Source organism: Chlorocebus sabaeus, chromosome 2 (assembly GCF_047675955.1).
Source record: "Chlorocebus sabaeus isolate Y175 chromosome 2, mChlSab1.0.hap1, whole genome shotgun sequence".
Taxonomy (NCBI): domain Eukaryota; kingdom Metazoa; phylum Chordata; class Mammalia; order Primates; family Cercopithecidae; genus Chlorocebus; species Chlorocebus sabaeus.
The window spans coordinates 20,211,723-20,236,927 of NC_132905.1; the positions used below are offsets into that span (position 1 = coordinate 20,211,723).

Genomic DNA, 25,205 nt, shown 5'->3' on the forward strand with positions numbered 1-25,205 from the left:
TATGAGGTTCCATTCCTTGAGTCTCAGCTTTCTCCTCTATAAAATGGATGCACGAGAAATCCTATGAAAAGCACAGCTCAGGAGTGTCTGGCATAGAGTTGGCTTCCAGAAGATGGGAGGACAAAGACAGCCTTCTAGCCTAGTCACAAACCAGGAGATCCCAGTCATCAGTCATCCATAGTCGCTCCCCTGCCTGAAACCCTTCTAAGGCTCCCCTCTGTCTTCAAAACAAAGATTCACCTCTATCTCTTGGTCCCAAGGTCCTGCTTGACCTGGTCCCTGCTGATTTCACCATCCTTCACCCTCCCACCACCTCCCATGGGGCCTCTACTCTCCTGCCAACTGAGCCACTTCTGGGGCATGCCAGGGCCCTTTGCCTAGAGACAAGTTCTTTACATTGACCTTGCCACCAGCCTGCCCTGCGTTCCTACAGACGTGGACACACACCAACCCGGATCAGCCCCGGCAATGAGAGGCTCAAAGAGTGGCTGAGGGTGTGCGTGTGCATGTTGGAGCATGGGGGTTGGGAGTGGAAGGACTATGTTAAGAGACACCTCTGCCTGTGCATGAACGTGATGACAGATGGGTACAAGGGGTGCCACAAGAGACAGGAGGAAAGGGTCGGTTCTGTCTGAGCAGACAGAGGAGGCTTCTATGCAGTGGGTTTCAAATGATTTTCTGACTGAAGGTGATAGATTAGTTTCCTAGGGCTGCTGTCACAAATCACCATAAACGGGTGGCTTAAAACACAAAAATTATTCTCTTACAGTTCTGGAAAGTCAGAAGTCTAAAATCAACCTCGCTGGGCTAAAACCAAAGTGTCATCAGGGCTGGTTGCTCTGGAGGTTCTAGGAGAAAATCTATTTCCTTGCCTTTTCCTGCATCTAGTGGCTGCTTGTATTCCTTAACTTGTGGTCCCTTCCTCCATCTTCATAGCACATCGCCCCAGTCTCTCCTTCCGTCCTCACATTACCTTCTCCTGACTCTGTACCCCCTCCTCACTTACAAGGACCATTGTGATTCTACAGGGCCCACCCGGACAACCCAAGATACTCTCCCCATCCCAAGATCCTTAATCACATCTGCAGAACGCCTTTTGCCATTTAAAGCAACATATACAGGTTTCAAAGATTAGGACCTGGCTATACTTAAGGGTCATTATCCAACCACCCACAGTGAGTCCTGTGAGTAGTGTCTCAATCCGCCTATATGTCTGGAGAAGGCAGAGTGGGAAGCACCTGCTGTGGTAGACTTTACTACTGCTCTCCAATATCTGGCTCTCCTCTCCTTCCTGGCACATAGGACACTACACCTCGGGCTCCCCTTGCCATTTATTGGAACCATGTGTCTAGTTTAGGCCAATGGCTTATGAGCAGAAACAACGTGGGTCTCCTTCTGGGTGGAAGTATAGAAAAGCAAACTTGAGATCTGCAGGCTTTCTCTAGAGGACCAGCAAGGTTCCAGATGGTCAAGACTTGGCCATCCTACAGCCCTGAGTGATCTGTGGAGCAGAGCCCAGCCCTTCCTTCTCTGCTGATTGTCATGGAACATGTAGTAAGAGCAAAAATAAGCCTTCCTTATAAGCAACTGAGATTCAGGGGGTTGTTACAGCATCAAAACCCTAACATGCTCAGTTAGGTTTAGGCCAGGTACAGTGGCTCACACCTGTAATACCAGCGCTTTGGGGGGCCAGGGCGAGAAAATAGCTGAGATCAGGAGTTTGACACCAGCCTGGGCAACATAGCAAGGCCCCATCTCTTAAAAATATATATATATGTATATATTTTTTTTTAATTAGCCAGGCATGGTGGTATGCACCTGTAGTCCTCATCAGGAGGCTAAGATGGGAGGATTGCTTGAGCCCAGGAGTTTGATGCTACAGTGAGCTATTATGTCACTGCACTAGAGCCTGGGTGACAGAGCAAGACCCTTTCTCTAAAAAACACATAAGTTGAACAGCAATTATCATGTGCTGATCATCTACCATGAGTCAGGCACTTTACCTACATTGCATGTAACCCTCATAATCACCACCCAAGCAAGGTCGGAATTCGCTACTTTTCTTTGTTTTGTTCTGAGACAGAGTTTTGCTCTTGTTGCCCAGGCTGGATTGCAATGGCATGATCTCAACTCACTGCAACCTCCACCTCCTAGGTTCGAGCAATTCTCCTGCCTCAACCTCCCGAGTAGCTGGGATTACAGGTGTGCGCTAGCACACCCGGGTTATTGGTTTTTGGTTTTTTGTTTTGTTTTTTTTTTGTATTTTTAGTAGATTCGGAGTTTCACCATATTGGCCAGGCTGGTCTTGAACTCCCATCCTCAAGTGATCTGCCCACCTTGGCCTCCCAAAGTGCTGGGATTACAAGCGTGAGCCACTGCGCCCGGCCTATCTACTGTGTTTCAAAGGCAGAAAACTCAAATACAGAGAGGTGGAGGTGAAGGCTCTCTACCTAGGAAGTGGTGGAGTTGGGATTCAAACCCACAACAATGTGGCTCCAAAGCAAACTCTTAACTACCGCAAGGGTCGCTCCTGAAGGGGACCATAGGCTTCCAGACCCTTCTCTGGCCCCAGACAGCTATCGCCCTGAAGGTCAGCAGGGGCTTCTGGCCAGTGCAGGTGAATCCTGGGGCCAGAATTCTCAATGACTATGTGAGCCCATCCCTGGGGCCTGGAGCCCAGAAACAAACCCCCCTCACCCCAAAATCTGGCCTGAACCTCTTCTGATTGCTGGGCTGGGTCTTATTCATGCACTCATGCATCCATGCACTGAAAGAATATTTGCTGTGCATCTAATAGTGCCAGGCACTATTCTGGGCTCCTGGGAGACAGCAATGAACAAAGACCCCTGGAGTTGACGCTCTTGCACTGGAGACAGAAAACAATACATAGTCAATAAGTGACTTTCATGGTCTATAGAAAGAAGAAAGAGTTGAGCAGGTCAGGGGTATTGGGAACGTCGAGATGGAGGGTATGCAAGTTTAAACAGAGCAGTCAAGGTGGGCCTTACTGAGGAAGTGATAGTGGAGCCATGACTGGAAGGAGGTGAGGGAGTGAGCCTAGCAGATGTGTTGGGGACAGCATTCCAGGGCCCAGCAACCTGTGTACAAGCCCTAAGATGGGAGCCACCGGCAGGTGTGACCTTGGTCAGCAAAGAGACCAGCAAAGACGGGCAGAGCAAGCGGGGGAGGAGGGGAGGCCAGAGAGGCAACTGGGGATGGAGTATGCCCTACAGATGGCACTGAGATTACCCCTCCCCAGAGAGAGGAAGCCAGCACTTTTTCCACCGGCCTTATCTGATGCTGTGGTTGGGGAGCCAGCGAGGGCAGGCGTGAGGGCTGCATAGCTCGGCACATCCGAGGAACCTCAGCGGGGCCTCAGAGCAGCTGACATCCGCCTGGCCTGCGGCTTCTTCCTGTGGCTTCTGCAACTCAGGTTGCCCTGATGGCTGCTATTTTTGCTCCTGTTTGGGGTTCTGTGGTGGGCTCCTTGTGCGCATTGTTGAGTCTGCTCTGCTCAGAGCAAATGTGAGGGGTTAAACATTCCAAGCGTCTGGAAACACTACTATCCAGCAAGTGGGAAAGAGGAGGATGTTTGTTATACATGTCATCTCGTCAATCCTCGTGACCCTCCAAGCTCAGAGAGGCTAGGTGACTTGTCCAAGGTCACACAGCCAAATCAAACCACAGTTTGAGGATCCTACTCCAGTCTGTCTAGGTCTGAAGGTCCTTAATTTGCAGGGAGGTCTTTGCATTTACTGCCTAAATTAATACTCCTATGCTGTCTGGCCTTGCAGCATGTGTGAGAATAAAGGTGCATTGTCGTGGGTGATGTCCTCCCAGAGCATCACAGCACTGACGGGGAGGACAATGACTGAAGTGGGCACAGGGAAGGGGACCCTGGCTCAGATAGTTGCGGGTAGACAGCAGGGGAAATTGGAGAATGCTTCTGGAAAGCCATGGACGTCGTGACCACACCTGCAAGAATAAACAGGAGTCCGAGGGGTAAAAGAAACATTCTGGACAAAGGGGTCTGAAAGCAAAATTAAGAGGCACAATAGCTTCGTCAGTAAGGAAGGGGATTTAGGAGGGAGAAGGACAGTGATTCTGCAGGAGGCAGAAGCTAGCTTGTGGACTGCAAAAAGTGAGGTCAGACAGGTGCCCAGCTCCCCCAGGTGGGTATATTAAAGATATCAGAACAGATCCAGCTGATTATAAAAGACCCCCAACCACAGGCTTTAAGCAGGGAGGGATGTGCGCATCACACGGTTCTCAGAGATCCCACTGGCTGCTGTGAGCAGAACAGACTAAGGGGGAAGGGTAGAGGCAGGGAGGCCTGGGAGGAGGCTCCAGCAGTCACCCCGGTGACAGGTAATAGTGAAGCAGGGAGACAACATTGCACCCTGAAGGTATAGCCAGCAGCACGTGCAGGCAGATTCGATGCAGGGAGTAAGGCAGACAGAGGGGTCAAAGATGATCCCACATTTGTGGCCTGAGCCGAGGGGTGGACAGTCATATATACAAAGGGGGCACAAAGTAGAAGGGGAATTTTGAAGTGGGGGGGGTGTGAATCAGGAAAAGGGCCATTGAGAGTAACTGTCTCCTTCCAGATGAGCCCCTGGGATGAGGACATGCAAATCAAAGCTGCCTTTCTACGCCAATCCCCCCACGACTAGGGGGCAGCTGCTCCCATGGCCTCCATTCTCTTCACAGCAAGGAAGACCCAGGGAGGTTAAGTGAGCTGCCTCGAGCCTCACAACTAGAAGTCAAGAGAGCAAAGGCTGAAAATCCAGGTCCACCCAATTCCTACTCCAGGCTCAGCTCAACACCCAACAGCAGGAGGTTCCCAAGGCCCTCCCTGGAAAATGGCTCCCCAGGCCCAGGAGAAGCTGCAGAATTCACTCCCCATCTCCCCATCTATGATGTTTCAGGCCTCACTTTGCAACTGTCCAGATGTGTGAACATCTGCCAGGCCCCCTGGCTAGACAGAGATGGCAGCTCCTGGGCAGCCCTGGGCCTCCCAGTGGGTGGCACAGAGGCTGCCCCAGTAGGCCCCCAGCTGCCTCCATGGGAAACCTCGCCTCCATGCCCCTGCTCCCAATTTCATTAATTACCGGTTTGTTCATGCACAATGCAGCAGGGGAGAGTCATCAGGGATGCCGCCGGCTGAGGAAAGGAAATTAATTTCAAACATGAAGCTCATCCTGCTCTGGAGGCTCCCACACGATTTCCAATACAGTGGAAGACCAGGGGTTGAGGCCATCAGCCTGGATTCTTCTTCTGAGGGAATCAGAGGTCCAAAGGGGATGAAGAACTGGCCCAAAATCACACAGCAATTACTAATGGCAGGAAAAGCCCTGCAACTCAGGCCTCCCACTTCTGCACACCTTCATTCTTCCCATAAACATTCAGCAGGTGCCCGCTGTGTTTGGGCCCCTGCGTGCCAGCAGACACCCTGGTTTTAGGCAAAGGCTCTCCAGGCCCTCTTCCCTCCCCAGGAGAACATGTTATTTACTGAGCACCAATAATGTGCTTTATATATTTTATCCCACTTAGTCCTCCTAACAATCTGTCATTTTATAGGCAAGGAAACTGACTCAGAGAGGTTGCTGTGCTGAGGTCACACAGCAAGCAAGGAACAGAGCCATGACTTCAAACAAGGTCTTAAACCTGGGTCAGCTTCTGTTCTCCAGGCAGGGAGCATGTGTGGGGGTGCAATTCTCAGCCACTCTCTCCCTTCCAAGTCTCCCTTCCTTCCAGTACCTTCCTTCCCAGCCAGGGGCTCTCAGCAAACAGGTAGTCAGGTAGCAATCTGAACGCTGGCTTACTGGCTGGCTGTTTTCCCAGGGCGCCGCCAACACAGTGCTGATGAGTGATATTCAGTAAGTTGTTCAGGAATTGTTAACACTAAAAGGATCGGTTGGTTCTGTTTCAAAATGGCCAGTCTCTGCCATAAACTCCTCTCCCAGTCAAGAACCCACGGAAGTGACCAGAAACACAAAGAATTCCTATCAGCCGGGGCTGTGAAACAGACGTGGCCCTCCCTTCAAGCTCCCCAGATTCCAGAGCCTCTGACTCTAAGCACAAGAAGCTATTTCCCTGGATCATACACACAGATGCACACAAACACATGCCCCTGTGAGCCACGCCCTCCTCCTGAGCTGAGCCGACATCCTAGGTTATTAGCTCATTCATTCATGCCTCATTAATGAGGTCCTTCCACCTACCAGGCAGTGTTATGCAGTGTGTGAACACGTGCATGTGTGCATATACACAGGAACACACGTAAATGCTTATACATACACACCATCATGACAACACAAGTAGGCATCAGTGTCCCCATTTTATGGATGAAGAGACTGAGACTTGGAAAGCTCAAGGAACTTGCCCTATGTCACAGATTGTATTTGTGGCCGAGCTGAGATTTGTAAGCAGTGCCTAACCCAGACCCCAGTTAGCTACGTTCTGGGGCCAGCTGGCTCCTCAGCCTTCCCTTGCAGACCTGGGCCCGTTGCCTCCTGCAGGCTTTCAGACCCACAGTGGAGAAGGTGGAAACCATCCCAGGAGGCCCAGAAGCTGGTGTTTCCTGGTCTCTCCCGGTTCACCCAGGATGTTCCAAATGACGGAAAGCGGACCTGAGCGGGAGGCTTCTGTTGCTGGGACGCACATGCTTGAAGCCAGATTTCACCAATGGCTGTGATAAATGAGAGCTCCAGAAGAGGTCGGGCCTCCTGGTCTGCTGGGTGCAGCGCCATCAACAGCAACAAGCCCCGACCCCAACCCAGCCAACTCCCATCACCAAGCTAGCCTCCCAGGCACAGCTGGGATGGCCATTCACGTCAGGTTTCTGCATTTGAAATCTCTGCCACCTATTAAGGGCATGTGTGTCCCCTTAAGTCTGACTAGGTCCTTTCTCATTTGTTGCTGTCCTTTCTTCTACGAAAGTATGGTGCGTGGAGATCCCAACTGGTTATTTTTCAATGTCCTTACCTAACAAAAGGAAAAGGTGGCATTCACCAAATTTGGGGAGGAATTTTTATTGATTCCCCAAACTCCAAAATCCAGTGGAAGAGGCAGCTCGGGTATTCCTGGTGACGTCCTCAGCTGCTTCTCACCCCTCTTGCCTTCTTGGAAGGGCCCTGTCACTCTTTAGCCCAGGTGTTTTCTGGGTTCCTCCCAAACCATAGGCCATCCCCATCACTGCTCCCATTGTTTCCAGTCTGAATCAGCCAGACCCCCAACCCACACCTGGCCAGGCCTACTGTAGGGTATGCTGAATGAATGAATGTATGCTCCCAAGCAGCCTGGGCTCCAAGGCCACAGCCTGACCCTGCTCTCCAGAGGCCAGCCCCAACCGCCTCCAGAATTCCTCTCCAAGAAGGAGCTGCCAACTGCAGGCCTCCTGGCCCCTCTAAAGCATCTTCATTCCAAAATGTGACAAGCACCAGTCCAGGTCCCTGCCTGCCCCCATCCAGACATCACCTGTCTTCAGCCCAGAGGGACGGCCTGACCGCCTCCACTTCACGTGGCGGCGGGCACCCGCTGCTTACCTTCTGCGGAACACACCTGCAATGCACCAGCGTCTTGCAAGGAGAAGGAGCCCGAGTCTCATTCCACAGAAGCCCAGGCAGCGAGAGAACGCGCCCGCGACAGCCTCTGTGCGAGTCTGCTGCATAATCAGCAGAGAAAGAGGAAAAAATGCCAGAAATAGCAAGCTTTATCAGCCCTCCCGACAACTCTTGGTCCTCTATTGGCTGGAGGCCCAGCACCCCCACCCCCCCATCCCGTTCGTATAAGGTGAAATGGAAAAACCTGTTATTTAACCTCTTTTATCAAAATCCATCTCCTATTCCAATTTGGGCCTGTGTGTTCGGAGCTCCTGGTGGCGGTCTCCACGCCAGGTCTCGGGGAGCAGAAGGGGAGGCAGCCCCTAAATACAGCGCAGCTCCACGTCACTTGTGGCTTAAGAGCCTTCCCCACACACACACTGCCTTGGGAGGGGTGTTGCACTGGAAGAGCCTTCGGAAGGCAAACTGGCAGCACCTGTCAACGTGTGAAACTTGCATGCCCTTTCATTCAGCAATTAGACTTCTGAGCATCCATCCTGCAGAAATACCTGTAGTCAGTGCATGGATGCATGCCCAAGGATGTTGCTTGTTACAGAGAGAATTAGAGACAGCTAAATGTTGAAAGCCAGGGTCTGGTTGAATACATTGAAATACATCCGATGGAACAAGGAAGGCGTGTAGGTACTGACTTGGAACTGGCTGAGAGAAAAAGTCAAGGACATGGTTCCATTTTTATAAAAACAATAATGGTGTATATGTATGTGTTTGAACATGGACTATAAAAGATACCAGGCTGTTAATAGCGGTTACACTAGGGAGGAGGAGATATTTTCAGTTGCTGCTTTTTCTTTCTTGCTTCATTTTTTTTCTTTACCACAAGCATGTATTACATTTGTAATTTAAAACAAAAAAAGAAGAACCGCCGCCCCCTCCTTCCCTTCCACTCTTCTGAAGCCATCAGGCCAAAGGCCAAGGTCACCCACCACAAGCCTTGATCAGGCTTGGAATAAAGCTGGCCCAAGGCACTAAGGATTAACCAGCAGTCTCTCATCAGCTTTCACACAAATGCTGTTAAACTAGGGCTCCATGAAGAAGGCAGACTTTGAAATAAGACAGAGCTGGGTTCGAATCCTAGCTCTGCCTGCTGGAATGGCTAACTTCCCTGAGCCTCAGTTTCTTCACCTGTAAAATGGGGATAATAGTACCTATTAAGTGTCATGTACTGTGCTGAGTGATATTAAACTAATTTTAATTTTTTGGACATTTCAGAAGCAGCAAAGGCTGCTGAGGAGGCATCACAGAGCTGAGAGGATACAGACTAAGCAGGAAGAGCTCTGGGGAATCATCCTATTCCTGAACACTTGTAACAATACTAAAGTAAGTGACAGAGAGAACGGCCTAGGAACAGCAAATTTCATGTGACAAAGGGGGCTAGTGCCCAGCGTGTCTGCAGGAGGAGGGAGGGGCTGGAAGGGGGATTACAAAAGGCTCCAGAAAGGAAAACATCTTGCTTCCCTGCCTCTGTACCTTTTTCATGCTGTTACCTCTTCCTGGAATGCTCTTCCCCTGACTTTCACACAACGGACTGCTTCTCATCCTTCCAGCTCTGCTCAAAGATCTCCTTCCTCCCCACAGAGAGTTCCTCTAATCTCACCTGCACCTGAATCACTCTGTCCACAGCATACTCCTCCAGCCAGTGGTTTCTGCTTATGTGTTTGATGGCTTTTGTTTCTGTGTTTATTGTTCTTCGCTAGGCTCAGAGCTTCTTGATGGTCAAGATCGTCTGTCTTGCTCATCTCTAGGTCCTGGCTCCCAGTATGGGGCCTGACACACAGTGGGTGCTCACCAAATAGAAAGTGCACACAACTCATAGATTCAAGGCACATGGCACTTGTCTCAAGGCAAAAGAGAGGTGCATTTTGCACTGTGATACAAAGATGGATGAAAATTTCAGATATACCAAAGATTTAGAAACACATACACACATAAAGCTGTAAGCATGCAAAAACAAACTCCATGAATAGTTATATAAGCTTAGGATGAGAAAGAACTTTCTAGGCTCAAATTTGTGTGGACAAGGATATTTATTGCATCCTTATTTATAAGAAGATGAAAATGACAATGAAGTCCATTGATAGAGGATTGCATAAATAAATCACAGCTGTCCACAGAATGGAATACTATGCAGCCATGAAAATGATGGGCATTTGTTGATGTTGAAAGAAGCCATGTTGCTTGTTAAATGCTAAACTTGTTCATCAGAAACAAGAGACAAGTGAAAGGTATAATTGATTGTCACAGAGAAAACACAAAGGTAAAAATCCTTCAAGTACTATTTATTTATTCATTCACTTATTTATTCACTCAAAAAACTTTCTATTTGTTACCTCTGCCTCCACGCTACTTCACATAGGTCATAATTCCAGAAGGTGGAGCAATGTGTGAACAGAACAATGCCCCTGTCCTCACAGGAAGCCCAGCTCACACGCAGAGGTGAGTAACTATGATATAATTGAGACAGTGCTCACGCCTAAGCGTCTCAGGGTGGTCACCTGGGCGAGGGCTTCATGAAAAAGGTGAGGTTTGGAGAAGGGGCAGAGTTTGAGTACACAGAGAAGGAACGAGGCATTTTAAAAGGCAGAAGCTGGGTGATACCAGACAAGCACAGAAAGCCCCTGCGTTCTTCATCAAACGCTTACTGAACCCCACCATCTGTAGGAGAGAGAGTTTATAGGAGCTAAGCCGAGGCCCAGATTCTGGACTGGATTCTGCCAAAAGCACTGGGAGGAGGCATTTGGAGTTGTGATCGTGTCATCCACAGGTGTGCAGGTGAGAAAGCATCCTCCCAACCCTGACTTATACATCCCGAGAGCACCAGCCCCACAGAGAAGGCAGGGCTGGGGCAGGTGCACCTGCCTGGCAGGTTGGGTAACTGAGGCTTAGCAAGGCAAATCCCAGGGTGTGAGACCGGATTCCAGGTGCAGTGCTCTTGGCGTTGCAATAAATCTTCAGCTGGAGGTATTTAATGGGGGTTGGAGGAGGGGGGTCCCATCTCTATGGCCCCTCTGCTCAGCTCCTTCTGGGGTGGAGACAAGAAGGGCCTCTGCACCATGAAGAAACTCAGCATTTTTGTAGTTCTTTTTTAATTTTTCAGATTCTGAGGCAACGTGATGCTTATGGTTCAAAACAAAGAGAGATGACTCAGCTTCCTGTGGAGGAGCTGCAGCCTTTTGGAAATGATCTTTCAGTTTTAATGCTTCTCTCTTCTTATCCACGGAGGCAGCTTGTCCAGTTTGCTCATTTTCTTCTTTTCTTTTTTATCTATCTATTTATTTAATTAATTTATTTATTTATTGAGACAGGGTCTCCCTCTATTGCCCAGGCTGCAGTGCAGTGGCGTGATCATAACTCATTGCAGCCTTGAATTCCTGGGCTCAAGAGATCCTCCTGCTTCGGCCTCCCGAGTAGCTGGGACTACAGGCATGTGCCACCATACCCTGCTAATTTTTGTATTTTTTCTTTTTTTGTAAAAATAGGGTCTCACTGTGTTGCCCAGGCTGGTCTCTAACTCCTATCCTAAAGCAATCCTCCCGTCGTGGCCTCCCAAAGTGCTGGGATGACAGACATGAGTCATGTTACTTGTTTCCTTGTTGTTCAGCTGTTCCCAGGGTGAGGGGCAGGGACAATGACTGGGTTCTGTGGCCAGAATGCCTGGGTTTGAATCCTGGCTGTACCCTTAGATCCTGGCCAAACTTAGATCCTCTCTGAGCCTTTGTTTACTAATGTTAAGATGAGAATAACAGTTCCCTCCTGGTGGGGTTTTTGTGCAAAGCAGCTGTCATCGATGGAAAGTGCCTGGTCTGGTCCATAACCACCACTGTTAATAGCCAACAGCCGCCATGCTGAGGTTCTACTGTGCTTTGATGATCTCATTTAATCCTCACACCTGCACAAAAGAAGTTCCCATTTTACAGATGAGGAAGCTGAGGCTCACAGCAATGAGTTGACTTCCATCTTCTTATTCATGAGGGTCAGTGCACACAGCCCAGGCAAACTCACAATTGAATCATTATAAGCTTTGTCCTTTGATTTTCACCACAGTAGCAACCAAGCCCATCTCAGCCCCTTGCTGTCTTTATTCACAAAATGGGGACAAACATTCTGAGATTGCTGAGATGTCCCAGCCAAGGTTTACCAAAAACAACTCTGTGGAGGACTCAGGAACCTTCCATCATATCACATCATTCCTTCCTCTGGGGCAAGGAGGAACCCACAGAGAGCTGAGCTCTTCCTGCGCGACATCCCAAGGAGAGGCCAGAAGCGAGTCAGGAAACCCCTTCAAGTCAATAGAAAACACCAAAGCTGAGAGAGGGTGTGAGCTTACGCAAATAAAAAGAACAAGGCTTTAGGCCAGGTACAGGGGCTCGTGCCTGTAATCCCAACAATTTGGGAGGCCAAGGTGGGTGGATCACATGATGTCAGGAGTTCGAGACCAGCCTGGCTAACATGGTGAAACCCCGTCTCTACTAAAAATACAAAAATTAGCCAGGTGTGGTGGCGCGTGCCTGTAATCCCAGCTACTGAGGAGGCTGAGGCAGGAGCATCGCTTGATCCTGGAAGGCAGACGTTGCAGTGAGCCAAGATGGCACCGTTGCACTCCAGCCGGGCAACAAGAGCGAAATTCCATCTCAAAAAAAAAAAAAAGAAAAAGCACAGGGCTTTAAAATCACCTATTATCCAAATGGCGACCCTGCACCATGATATTAACACTGGGACTCTCAAACCTTTGTCCCAGAACCAACTTTTTTTCTTAAATGCAGTGCAGGTGAGCATAAGGTAACCTACAACGGCCCAAACCCAAGCTTCCACGCCCCCTTCCCTCACATCACCCTGAAGCATACGCTGACAGAGCAACCTTAATAGTAACTGACTAATTTTAAACCCTGTGATTACCAGGGTTGATTTCCACGGAACCTTCCTTTCCCGGCACCGAGAACCTCTCATGAGCGGTAATTGCCAAGTTCAATTTTAGCTCTGTCATACCCAACCATCAGTGCTAACTAAGGCGGCTGCTTCATCACCAGGTAAGCTGGTAATGAAGTCGGCTTCACAGCTGCATTTCACAATATTGTGATGCCCCCGTCAGCACCTGCTAAGTGCTGAGAAGCTGCAAGCTTCCATTAAACAAATCTCACCCAAGGGAAGTGACTAAAGCCGCTTTGCGCTTCTAAGGTGCCCTGTCTACATCCTCAGGCCCACTGGGGTTTTGTGTTTGCTTAATCCCATGTGCCTCCTCTCTGCAAAGCACTGACCACCAACGTGCCACACCACACCCCTAGGGTGCCCTGATCGCTGCCTCATGCTCTGCAGTCACCTCTCATTCCCGCTCCATCCCTGCGACTCTGGCTCAGCCTCTCACCCTTCTGGCCTGGATCCCCATAGCAGCCTCTTTTTAGCTCACCCTCCCCCATTTATTCTCCAGGCCAATCAGTAGAGCTTTCTTAGGGAAAAAAAAAAAAAAAAAGTTGCCAGGTGCGACTGCTCACACCTGTAATCCCAGCAATTTGAGAGGCCGAGATGGGAGGATTGCTTGAGGTCAGGAATTCAAGACCAGCCTAGGCAACATATCAAGACCCATCTCTGAAAAACAGACCAAAAAGAAAAAAAAAAAAAAACTATCTGGGCATGGTGGCGCATGCCTGTAATCCCAGCTTCTCAGAAGCCTCATGCAGTAGGATCACTTGAGCCCAGGAGTTCAAGGCTGCAGTGAACTATAATCATGCCACTACACTTCAGTCTGGGTGACAGAGCAGGACACCATCTCGTCACAAAAAAAGTGACGTCCCACCATTTAAAATCCTTCAACGGCCCCCACTGCCCTCAAGGTAGAAAGTCTTTACATTGTGCTTTACATTGTGTTTCCTTTCCTTCCTTCCTTCCTTCCTCCCTCCCTTCCTTCCTTCCCTCCCTCCCTCCCTCCTTCCTTCCTTCCCTCCCTCCCTCCCTCCTTCCTTCCCTCCCTCCCTCCTTCCCTCCTTCCTTCCTTTTTTTGAGACAGAGTCTCGCTCTGTCGCCCAGGCTGGAGTGCAGTGGCGCCATCTCCGCTCACTGCAAGCTCCGCCTCCCGGGTTCGCACCATTCTCCTGCTTCAGTTTTCTTTTAAGGTTATTGATTGAGCTCTGCACCAAGCTCCTAGATGCAAGGCCCCATCCCTCAGTCACACTGTCCCAGGGACTTGTCTGCAGTACCGCAAGCCCCATACACCCCTGCACTGCACCATCCAGGTGAACAAGTCCTATGACTTCATTTTCCTTAAGGAAAAATGTCTCATACAGCGCATGACTCCCTGCCCCTTAACTATAGAAGGAAACCTCTGCAGCATATCTGAGCATATCCCTGTGGTCACTCAGTAGCAGCACCGACTGAATCACATAAGCACCCCATAAGACACTCTTGGGGTGTTTAGTAAGCATCTACTCTGTGCCAGGCACTGGTACTTTCTGTCACCTCTTTAATCCTTAGACAATCAAAACGAAATGAGTTGTTTTTCTTTTCAGGTGTGCCAACAGGCTCAGAGACGTTAAGGAAGCTCTTGAAGTCACACAGCTTCTAAGCTGCAAGGTCGGTTTAAACTCATGTCTGACTATACGAACGGTCTCACCAAATGAACCCTCGCTCATCTTCCAGCCCCACCACATGTATTCATTTGTGGGACTTACACACAATGCCACATTCCAGCCGCATTTTGTTAAAATGCCTCACTAGTCTTGGCATCCATCCTATTCTTAATCAGTTTCCATCCTCTACACATATACACCCTCCCCCCGGCTGGGTTCCGGCAGCAGAACTGTACTCTGAGTGCAGCAGAGTGTGCTTGGGCTGACTTTGTGCTAACTTCAGCTTTTGCCCAGAAATTGGCAGAAGCTAGACCAAGGTTTTAGCCTTTCTACTTACTCAACTCCTCCAGTTCCAATATGATGAAATCTCTGTGCAAACCTTACCACAAATTAAATAGACGCAATTATTATCCCCATTTTACAGAGGAGGAAAGTGAGGCACAGAGAGGTCACAGAGAGAATTGGAACTAAGGTCCTAGGACCTAACAGGCATGCCCACCACCACCATGCTACGCTGTCCCTGAGGCACTCACTAATCTCCTCATTTTACAGATGAGGACACTGGGGCTCCAAAAGACAAGCGGGTTACCCAAGCTGGGGCTTTGGTATCCTGTCTGGATGGCTATAGACGCAGGTGAAGCCAGCAACTCCAGGAAGCTCCACCCTCAACTCCCAGCTAAGGCAAGACCATGCTTCCAGAAGCGAGGGCACCTGTCCCACTCCTGCCAGAGCTGCACAAGGAGGCCATAAGGCAGAACACTAGGGCTGGAAAACTCCCTGGCCTTCACAGCCGCCTCAGATACCCCTCCACCATGCCTGGGCCCACTGTGCTGGGGGCAGGCATCACAGACCAGTCACCTTCTCAATGCAGGGAGCGACCAATGCTCTTTGCCTGCCACGTGGTGGCTGGGCCTCCACTTCAGCTAAAGCCAGTGTGGAAATAAGTCCTGGGGCACGAAGATGCAGGTTCGGATCCCAAATACTAGCTGTGAACCCTGGGTAAAGAGCTGAGGCTCTCTGTAAAGTGGGGTGTTAACGCCACCACCTCGCTGGCTGTCTGAAGACTGAAGGAGCTCACAGGCTCAGTACCCTCCCTCTCAGAGTAGATTTGCTGCCATTTCAGTGCTCACCTCCAGTAGCATCCTCATAACTCCTAGTGCACCCATCAGGACATGCGGCGGGAGCCAGGACTGCTTCAACTTATCTCATTTGAGACGTGCTTTCCGGAACAAGCATTTTATTATTAAGTAATAGTAAAATCTGAGGTTGAACGGAAATCCAAAGTCAGGACTGAACTTCTCAGTCCTACCTCAGGCAGAAGGGGAGGGCTAAGGGGTCCCGGTGGGTCATCCCACAGCAGGTGGAGTTGTGAGTGGGGCCTGCATCTGTGCCGGGCCCTTCTCCTGGCCATCACTGGGACAGGTTGCCAGTCCACGTGATGTATCCCAGTTGCCACAGTTTCTGTTTATTTCTGGGAAGAAAGTTCCATTGACATAAGTCCTGGTAAGAGGAAAGTTTGCTTTACTCCCCCGCATAGTCACTGGGGTCCCCGCATTGTCCACAAGCAGTAGACTGAAGGTGCTGACATTCACAGCCCTCAAAGCTTCCTCTTCACTTAACCCAGGGAGGGTGGGAGCTGGCCCTATTTCCAGATGAGAAAACTGAGGCTCAGGACTGCGCAGCTACTTGCACGGTTTCATGGAGACATTGGCGAGAAGCAGGGACCCACATTCCTGACTCCTCCCATTTTTCCAACCTGTGCTGCTTCATTTATGACCATTATTCCAGCACCCAGTGATGCTGGGCCTTTTCCAAAACCACAGCCCCTGATCTGCCTTGAGAGAAGCTGTTGAAGGCTCCAGGAACATCAACGGCTGCTTACGGGACTGGGCAGGCAGCTCCCCAGGGTGACTCGGTACTCCAGTTGCCCCCAGGATGGCCCTCCCAGCCTTGCATATGGACATAGAGGCTGGCTTAGGGTTGGAGACCTGGGGTGTGGCTGGGGAGGGTCCCCAAGTCATTCCTCTGTGCACCCTCCCTACGGGCCTCCCCAACATCTGATCACCTCATTCTCAATCCACGGTTCAAAGACCACCAGCCAGCAGGACTGAGTCCAAACCCCCTCACTTCCCTCACACACCAGTCCTCCCAAATCCTCCGCAACTGACCCTTCCTTGCTTCATCCTCCCCCTTCCTCAAGCTGAACCCTGTCCCCACAACACCCTTCCCAACGCTCCAATCTCTCCTGGGTCTCCTATCCCAGCCCACAAAACCCAGGAGCTGCCTGTGGGAAGGTATCGGCTACCTTACTCCTGAGACTGCACTGCACGGGAATGCTCAGGGGACCTCTGCAAACCAGAAGTTCCCTTCTTAGCCCAAGCTTGCCAACACTTAAAAGAAACTGGCACTTTCTTAGGGTGGTCAAGTGTGCCGGGCCCCTCCTTCCACAGGGCCTTTGCACGTGCTCTTCCCTGTCTGGAATGCTTCCCCCGTGCCCATCATCTAGCAACTCCTCTTCTTCCCACAGTCCCCGCAATGCTCTCCGTTGCCTGGTCTCCCAGCCCTGGGTGACTCTCCTTCATCACACCTGTTCTGCTTTCGTTATGTGTCATGTGATTATTCACTGGCTAGACTAGAGGCCACATGCCCACTGCACGAGGCCTGTCTTGTTCACCCCAGAGTCCCTGCCACAGTGCCTGGTACACAGCAGGGGCTCGATGAATGTCTGCTTTCTGAAGAGTGGGAGCAGCTATGTAGATTACAAAGATGACCACTAATCATAATCATAGCTTCCTGTCCTGCATGCATGCCCTCGGCACTGTGAGGTTGCCACTCCTCTTATCGTTCTCCCTTGATGCTTTGAATGTGGACTTGGCCATACGCTTGTATTTGACAAATGGGACAACAGCAAATGTGACACAAGCAGAGGCTTGAAAAGCACCAGGACACTGGGGTTTGCTCTTTCTTGCTGCACCAAGGAGCCTGGGAGCCTCAGGTGCACATGCCCGAGCTAGCCTGCTGGAGGACAGGAGATCACGCAGGGAGCTGAGCCAACAACCAGCCAGCCCCCAGCCAGCAGCATGCAAACTGCCAGCCATGCGAGGGAGGCTGTCCTAGATCACCCAACTCCCAGGCCACTGGCCAACAGACCACGATGCAGGGAGAGCCTGTAGAGACAACCAGCCTAGCCAGGAAGCCTTGCAGCCAACCCACAGAATCATGAGCTTAACGAAATGGTTGTTTTAAGCCATTAATTCTGGTGGCTTACTGTGCAGCAATACACAACCGAGACAGGACCTAATAGAAGAGCATTTGCCCTGATACGCTCACAGCCAGAGAACATGTGTCTGGTCTACTCAGCATCAGGTTGAAAACAACAAAGCCTCTTGGGGTCTGGGAAGCAGCTGGGATCAGGGAAGTTCAGACCGTGAGTTTGAGCCTGCCGGCCTGTGACATTGGCGTGAGCTGGGACAAGGTGGGCACTCACCTCTGTTGGTAGGTCTGCCTGTCTCCACCAGCGGGAATGACATACGCCATGCCAAGCCTTCTCGGGTCAATGGTCTGAGTCTAAATGAGGACCACATGAAAGGGTCTCCAAAAGGAAGCTAAAGACCCCCGTGCATGCAAGAATATGTGGCGCAGAATAAAGAGCATGACTTCAGAGCTAGACGGATTCAGGTTCATGATCCATTCTGCTTCTTATTTTATTTTATTTATTTTTTTGAGATGGAGTTTCACTCCTGTTGCCCAGGCTGGAGTGAAATGGTGCGATCTTGGCTCACTGCCACTTCCACCTCCCAGGTTCAAGCAATTCTCCTGTCTCAGTCACCCGAGTAGCTGGGATTATAGGCATGCGCCTCCATGCCCAGCTAATTTTTTGTCTTTTTAGTAAAGATGGGGTTTCACCATGTTGGTCAGGCTGGTCCTGAACTCCTGACCTCAGGTGATCCACCCACCTCGGCCCCCCAAAGTGCTGGGATTACAGGCATGAGTCACCGCACCCGGAGTTTCACTCTTATTGCCCAGGCTGGAGTACAGTGGTACGATCTTGGCTCACGGCAACCTCCGCCTCCTGGGTTCAAGCGATTATCCTGCCTCAGCCTCCTGAATAGCTAGGATTACAGACGCTCGCCACCACACCCATCTAATTTTTTGTATTTTTGTATTTTTAGTAGAGACGGGGTTTCACCATGTTGGCCAGGCAGGTCTTGAACTCCTGACCTCAGATGATTCACCCACCTCAGCCTCCCAAAGTGCTGGGATTACAGGCAGATCCACTCTGCTTCTTACAGGCTGTGTGACCTTGGGCAAGTTTCTCTGAGCTTCAGGTATCCCATTTGTGGCATGGTAATAGTAATACATAACTTGCAGGGCTGTTGTAGGGGTTAAATAAGATAGTATACAAAAGACACCTAGCACAACGCTTGGCACATAGTTAAGTATTCAATAAACAGTAGTTCCTCCTCGTCCCTGCCCCCACTCTGCTGGTACCTTTCATTCGACCATCTTATCCCCACATCACTGCTTAGCACTAACAGTTTCCATGTTTGATATCAGCATCTCGTGCCAGGTTCCAAGCTGTGACTGTAGCTTATATAACATCCTGTGCAAGAGAGGCTTACAGGGAAGATGACGGAGAAAGAGTTGGATGTTCCCAGCTTTGACTGGGAGAGAAAACTCAGGCCACAAAGGTGGAGAACAGAGCGAAGAAGACTGAAGATAATTCAGAACCGAATCCTCCCCACAAGGTCCTGACGCACCCAAGCTCAGTCTGTCTTCATCTGGGATAATGAGTTGTGCTCCTTCCTCCATTCACCCCCAAGGCACCAGTGCACAGAATGGGGCTGGCTGCATGGGAAGGGGAGAGAAAGAAGGCTCACCACAGCGGCCAGACACCCAGCTGTCACCAAGATTCCTGGACAGAGCATGACTCCGGGGATGCTGCTGGCAGCTTGGCCTGGCCTCTGCCCCACAAAACACTTACAGCAAAAATAGATTACCTTTGCCCGGAGTAGCCCAAATGTCCAAAAAATGATCTATAGCAAGGGTGCAGGATGGACTCCAGCCACCCCAACACACACACACACACACACACACACACACACACACACACACACACACACTCGAAGCCTGAATCCAGGGAGGGCGGACAATGTGGAGAAGGTGGCTCAGAGTTGGGTTGGGAAGGGGGTCCCAGGGCAGAGGGTATGACACTGCACCATCGCGCCTGCCCCAAAGCCCTCCATGGCTCCCCAGTACAGCATCCAAACCCCAGAGCCTGGCACTGAGTGTCCTCCTAGCCCCTCTATACGAGCTTCTGCCTATCCAGTCAGGTCTGCAGTAATTCCCAAGGCCGCCAGCTCCCCTCCCCTTTCCACACACCCTCTCCCTATGTGGTGTGGTCCCTTAGGAAGAGAAAGTATGTTCCTGGCAAGCAGGTTTGGGTTCCAATCCCACTGTGACTCCGGCCCAGTGCCCTTACCTCTCAAACTTCAGCTCCTCACCTGCACAGCGGAGGTGGCTGTCTAAATAGGATTGTTGTGAATATTAAATAAATAACATAAGTGAAATACCCATCCTATGATGGATACTAAATAAATGCCTCTGCCCTTCCCCATTCCTCTACGTTCTCCTCCTACTCTTGGAGGTCTCGCCTAAAGGTTCCCTCTGCCAGGAAGCCCTCCCTGAACACTGCAGGCCTCAGGGGTACTCTCTCTCTCTCTCCCCGCTCCCCCCCGCCCGCCTTGACCTTGGGCTCTGAAATAAGAGCTGCCTCTTCCTGTGCAAACCCTCCCCCAATCCCCACCCTCAGCCTCCATCACAGTCTGAGGACCAGGACAAAGGACCAACCACAACCATCACCTTGTGAGCCTGCAGCACATGCAGCTCCCAGAGAGGAGAAGCGGCCACCCCAGGGGACACAGCAGAGTCCACACTGGAGCCCGAGTCCTGCCTCCCAGTCCACCCTCCTCAAGGCCACCCTCAGGCAAAGATACTGTGACTGGATGACCAGGAGTTCCACCCAGAACCCCTCTTTCAGGTTGTGCACCCACTCCCCAGGGGCTGAGTGCTGATGCCCACAGCTGTCCACAGCTGCTCCCTCTGGAGAAACACCTGCTGGGAGATGGCACAGGAGGCATGATACCTCTCCCCCTCCTGAGCAGCCCATGGCCAATGACTAATTGATATGTGGAGTGCAGAGGCGCCACCCCAGCCTCCAGATGGGAGGCACTTCCTGGTAACATTCCTGCATCAGGGCCTGCTCCCTTTCTCCTGGGAGCACTCCCCACCGAACTTCTCGCACAAGAACCCTTGCCTCAGGCTCTGCTTCTAGAATCTCAGCCTACCACAAATGCCTCGATTCTCAAATCGTAGCCCTCTGACCAGCATCATCTAGGCCTTGTTTAAAATGCCAGATCTTTGGACCTGCCCCAGATCTATCAAATCAGAATCTGCATTCTCACAAGACCCTTCAGGGTGCTCTTCCATTTCAGATGCACTGGTTTGAGGTAGGCAGTTACCAGCCCTCTGCGGGGATTAGCCAACTAACCTGGGTATTAACCAAACCCACTCCTCTCTCATGGCAATCGTATTGCTAATATGCATGTTATCTGCTACAGTCTGAATGCTGTGTCCCCCCCAAAATTCACATGTTGAAATCCTGATGGTATCGCAGAGCCCTCCTGATGAGGAACAGTGCCTTATAAACGAGAGCCCAGAGAGCTAGCTGGCTCCCTCCACCATGTGAGGCTGGAGTGAAACAAGGGCTGTCTATGAGGAAGTGGGCCATCATCAGACACTAGATTTGCCATGCCTTGATCTTGGACTTCCCAGCCTCCAGAACTGTGAGAAATAATAAATACCACTCAATCTCTGGTATTCTGTTACCTGAGCCCCACTGAGCTAAGACATTATCCAAACTTGACCATCAACTACAGAAATGAGCCAGGTAATGGAGACATTCACCACCTGACCACCACCTGTGGGGGTCAACATGGTCCCCTTTGCTCCAGGTGAGTGTGATCCCCAACATTACCCAGGTAGAAGCTTCTCACCCTTCCGGTTTGAGCTCTAACCTCTAGTGACCATACTTGATCACTAGAATTCTGTTTCTCTTTGGTGCCTCAGGGTCTGCATTAGTCAATTACAGCCTTTGCCTCTACTTCTTCTTGAAGGGACTTTGCCCTGGCCACCAGACAGCTAGGAAAGGTTCCCCAAAAGCACTCCCGGGGAAGGTGTCAGAAAGAGAGGTGGATGAGATTTGTCCAGGCCCCTGGAGGATACGTGGAGGGGAGCAAGGCCCACTGATGTCTCTGCTTAGAGGAAGAAGCTGCTGACCTGCCCTCAGTCAGAAATGGCAGGGAGGGCATCAACCCCTCTCCAACCCCTTGTCTTTAGCCCACCCCAGGGTGTGAGCCCCCAATCCTGGTGTGAGCCCCTCAAAGCCCCTCTGAGGGGATGTCCATGACCTTTGCAAAACTAAATGCAATAACCAAGTCCTATGTGCAGAGAAGACCCCAGAGTCAGCCCCGAAGGCTGCAATAATCCAGGCGTGTGTTTGGACAGGAGGCACCCTGCAAAGCTCCGTCAACTTTGCCTGTTGCCTGAGGAGGGAAGCGATTCACCTTTTGCTAATCGTCCTAATTCATTTTTTATTACTAACTTTCCTGTTTTTTATTTGCTGTCTGATTGAAGATATTACCAAAGGCATTTAAACAGCATCAGACCGTACCACAATGGCAAACATAACTCTTTTTATTGAAATCTGCATTAATATACATATAAGTCCCCAATCACAAAGACCTCAGGGTCCACATGCTAGACCTAAATGAAGGCAGATTTGGCAAGAGGTATACACACAATGGAAGGGTTTTTAAAAGGTAATAAGCTGCGCCAGGAGAGCAGGATAAAATGGGCACTTTCTCGTGCTTCTGGGGAGTGGGGGTGACCCTTTTGGAAAATGACAGGTCAGCATGAATCGGGTGCCATAAAAATGCTCACTCTTTTTGGACCCAGAAATTTTACTTCCTGAGTCTTCTTTGATACCCCACTCTCCACCATACCCCAGACCCAACTCAACCCCAAACTGCATACATCTTCCCTCCTGTTACCTCCCACATCCTTCTCTTCATTTCCACTCCAACACCACAGTCCAAGCCAGAGTGGACCAACAGAACTTTCTGCAGGGATAGAAATGTCTGTATCTGCACTGCCCAATAGGGGCTAAAATACCCATATGTGGCTAGCGAGTACTCCAAATATAGTAGTGTGAAACAACTAAATTTTGTTTTATTTTCCCGTATTTTAAATGAAAAGAGTCACACGTAGGGCTACTGGCTACCTTATTGGATAGCGTGGCCGCAAGCCATCATCAATTCTCCCTTGAACCACAGGCACTACCTCCCAACTATTCTCCTGCCTCCACTCTTGCCCCATCCAATATTTCCCCCTACAGAACTACTACAAAGATTCTTCTAAAATGTAGCACACCTCCATGACTCCCACTGCTCTCAAGTCAAAGTCCAAGCGCCCAGACATGGCCTCCGAAGGCCATGTCTCCTGGCGACACTGGGCAGCCCAGCCCCAGGGAGCCCACAGTGTCACAGATGCTGGATAAGAAGGGCAGTAGCAAAGGGGACGACAGCAGTGAAGGCCTCCAGGAGGGGATGGGACTTGAGCAGAAATTTAACAGACGTGCATGTTTAGCCAGGCGTAGTGGCACACGCCTGTAGTCCCAGCTACTTGGGAGGCTGAGGTGGGAGGATCACTTGAGCCCAGGAGTTGGAGACCAGCCTAAGCAACATGGTGAGACCCCTCATCAAAAAATTTAAAAATTAGTCAGGTGTAGTGGCCCGTGCCTGTAGTCCCAGCTACTCAGGAGGCTGAGGCAGGAAGATTGCTTGAGCCTAGGAGGTTGAGGCTGCAGTGGGCCATGTTTGTACCACTGCAATCCAGCCTGGGTAATAGAGCAAGCCTCTGTCTTTTACAGAAAAAAAAAAAAAAAAAAAGATGTGTGTGTAGGAGTTTGCCTGCTGGGTGGGAAACACTAAAACCAGAGGCCTGGCAGTCAGAGTCGCTCTGAAGGCTCCACCCATGAGCAAACAATAGAGATCCCCACACTTGCAAAGCTGATATTCTAGTGAATGGGATAGAGGAGGAAGGAGAGAAGGGCATAAACAATAAACATCAGGAATAGGTAGAAAGAAAGCGATGGGTAAGGGGCTTCCAGTGGACCGTGGTAGGGCCATGCAGTGTGCAAGCCTTGAGTATTAAGAAGGCAAAGTGTCAAACACTGCCCTTGAATCTGCACCGTGAGATCATAACAGGTGATTTCCCTCATTTCCTAAACTTTCTGGCAGGTAACACAGTGTTCATAATTTACAGTTTAATTTTTTTTTTTTTAAAAGAGGAGTGATAACTTTAGGAGAGAAGCCACCAAAAAGTCCTGCTTGCTCAACAGAAACATCCCCACAGGCTGAACAGAGATTTTATTATCTCTGAAGGCCAGGCCAACTGTGCCCCAGATACCCCAGCCCAAGCAACTGGGAGTGATGCCTCCCTCCTGACAAAGGCAAGGTCATCATTCCCAGGGAGATGGGAAGGGGACAAAATGGGCTGCATCTGCCAGCCCTTGCCCAAAAGGGTCAAGCATTGATTAAAAGCCATGAAGACAAGGATTTCAAACATCATCTCTCTTGAGTCACATCTCAACTTTCCTCCTTGGGCTCAGCTGAAGATAGTCCTGGAATGTTTCTACAATAAGAATTCTAAAATTCGCATGGATTGACACCTGCAGGCCCCAAACACTGTGTCTCACATGTATGTGTTTAATCCTCCTGGCAACAACATATAAACAGGGTAAGTGAGGCCCAGAGAGGGTGAGTGGATTATTCTTAGAAACACAGCCTGGGCTATGTTACGGTGGTCATCTCTGAAAAATATAACCTGCCTCATTCACTTGTTCAATCTTTCAACAACTTTTTACTGAGCACCTACTATAGATCAGACACCATGGGGACGCAGTGGTAAACAAAATAAGCATGAGCCTATTGCTTCTTAAAGTTTATTATACTGAAGGGGGAGCAACCAAATAATTTCACAGATATATGATGCCACAAAGAAAAATGCTCAGAGGCAGCCAGGCGCGGTGGCTCACGCCTGGAATCCCAGCACTTTGGGAGGCCGAGGCGGGTGGATCACGAGGTCAGGAGATTGAGACCATCCCGGCCAAAATGGTGAAACACCACCTCCACTAAAAATATAAAAATTAGCCGGGCATGGTGGTGGGTGCCTGTAATCCCAGCTACTCGGGAGGCTGAGGTAGGAGAATCGCTTGAACCTGGGAGGTGGAGGTTACAGTCAGCTGAGCTCACACCACTGCACTCCAACCTGGGTGACAGAGCAAGACTCCATCTCAAAAAAATTAATTAATTAATTAAAAATTAAAAAATAAAAATGCTCAGAGGCTATGGCAGAGAAAAAGCGAGATAACTGCACAGATGAGCAAGTCAGACTCTGGGAAGATGAGGATGAAGCTGAAGCTGGGCAGGAGCTAACCATGTGAAGAATGAGGGCAAGAACATTCCAGGCAAAGGGAAGAGCATGTGCAAAGCCCCCAAGTGCAAAAGAACACAGCGGGTCTAAGAAATAGCAAGAAGGCCAGGTGACTGGAATGGAGTCATTGAGGGGGACTGACTCTGACTTTGCTCATCACCATGTTCCCAGCATGAAGCCTGGTGCCTAGAACAGAGGCTGGAAATGCAGACAGGGGCAAGCTTATGTGAGGACTTATGGGCCAAAGGAGGAGTTGGATGTTATCTACTCACCAGGGTAAGACACTGGAAGGCTTTAAGCAGAAACCTAAGAAGATATGATTTAGGTTTGTCAGAGTTCATCAAGCTGCAACAGAAAGCCATTGAGCAGCTTTGTGGGTTCCTCCCCACCTTTTTTTATTTTTTATTTTTTGAGACTCACTCTGTCACCCAGATTGGAGTGCAGTGGCATGATCTCAGCTCACTGCAAC

At 50.2% G+C, this 25,205-nt stretch overlaps 1 protein-coding gene across 7 annotated transcripts in view; it reads right to left on the reverse strand.

The window, feature by feature from the left end:
* The window catches only part of TOX2 (TOX high mobility group box family member 2), a 154,581-nt gene that overhangs the window by 115,274 nt on the left and 14,102 nt on the right, over nt 1–25,205 (reverse strand). The window contains exon 1 of one of the 7 annotated variants that reach the window (XM_037982756.2): nt 7,548–7,684. The exons of the other annotated variants lie outside the window; for them this stretch is intronic. The gene's annotated coding sequence lies outside the window, so the exon portion shown is untranslated. Of the gene's footprint in view, nt 1–7,547; nt 7,685–25,205 lie in introns of those variants that run through there. 7 annotated transcript variants of the gene reach the window in all.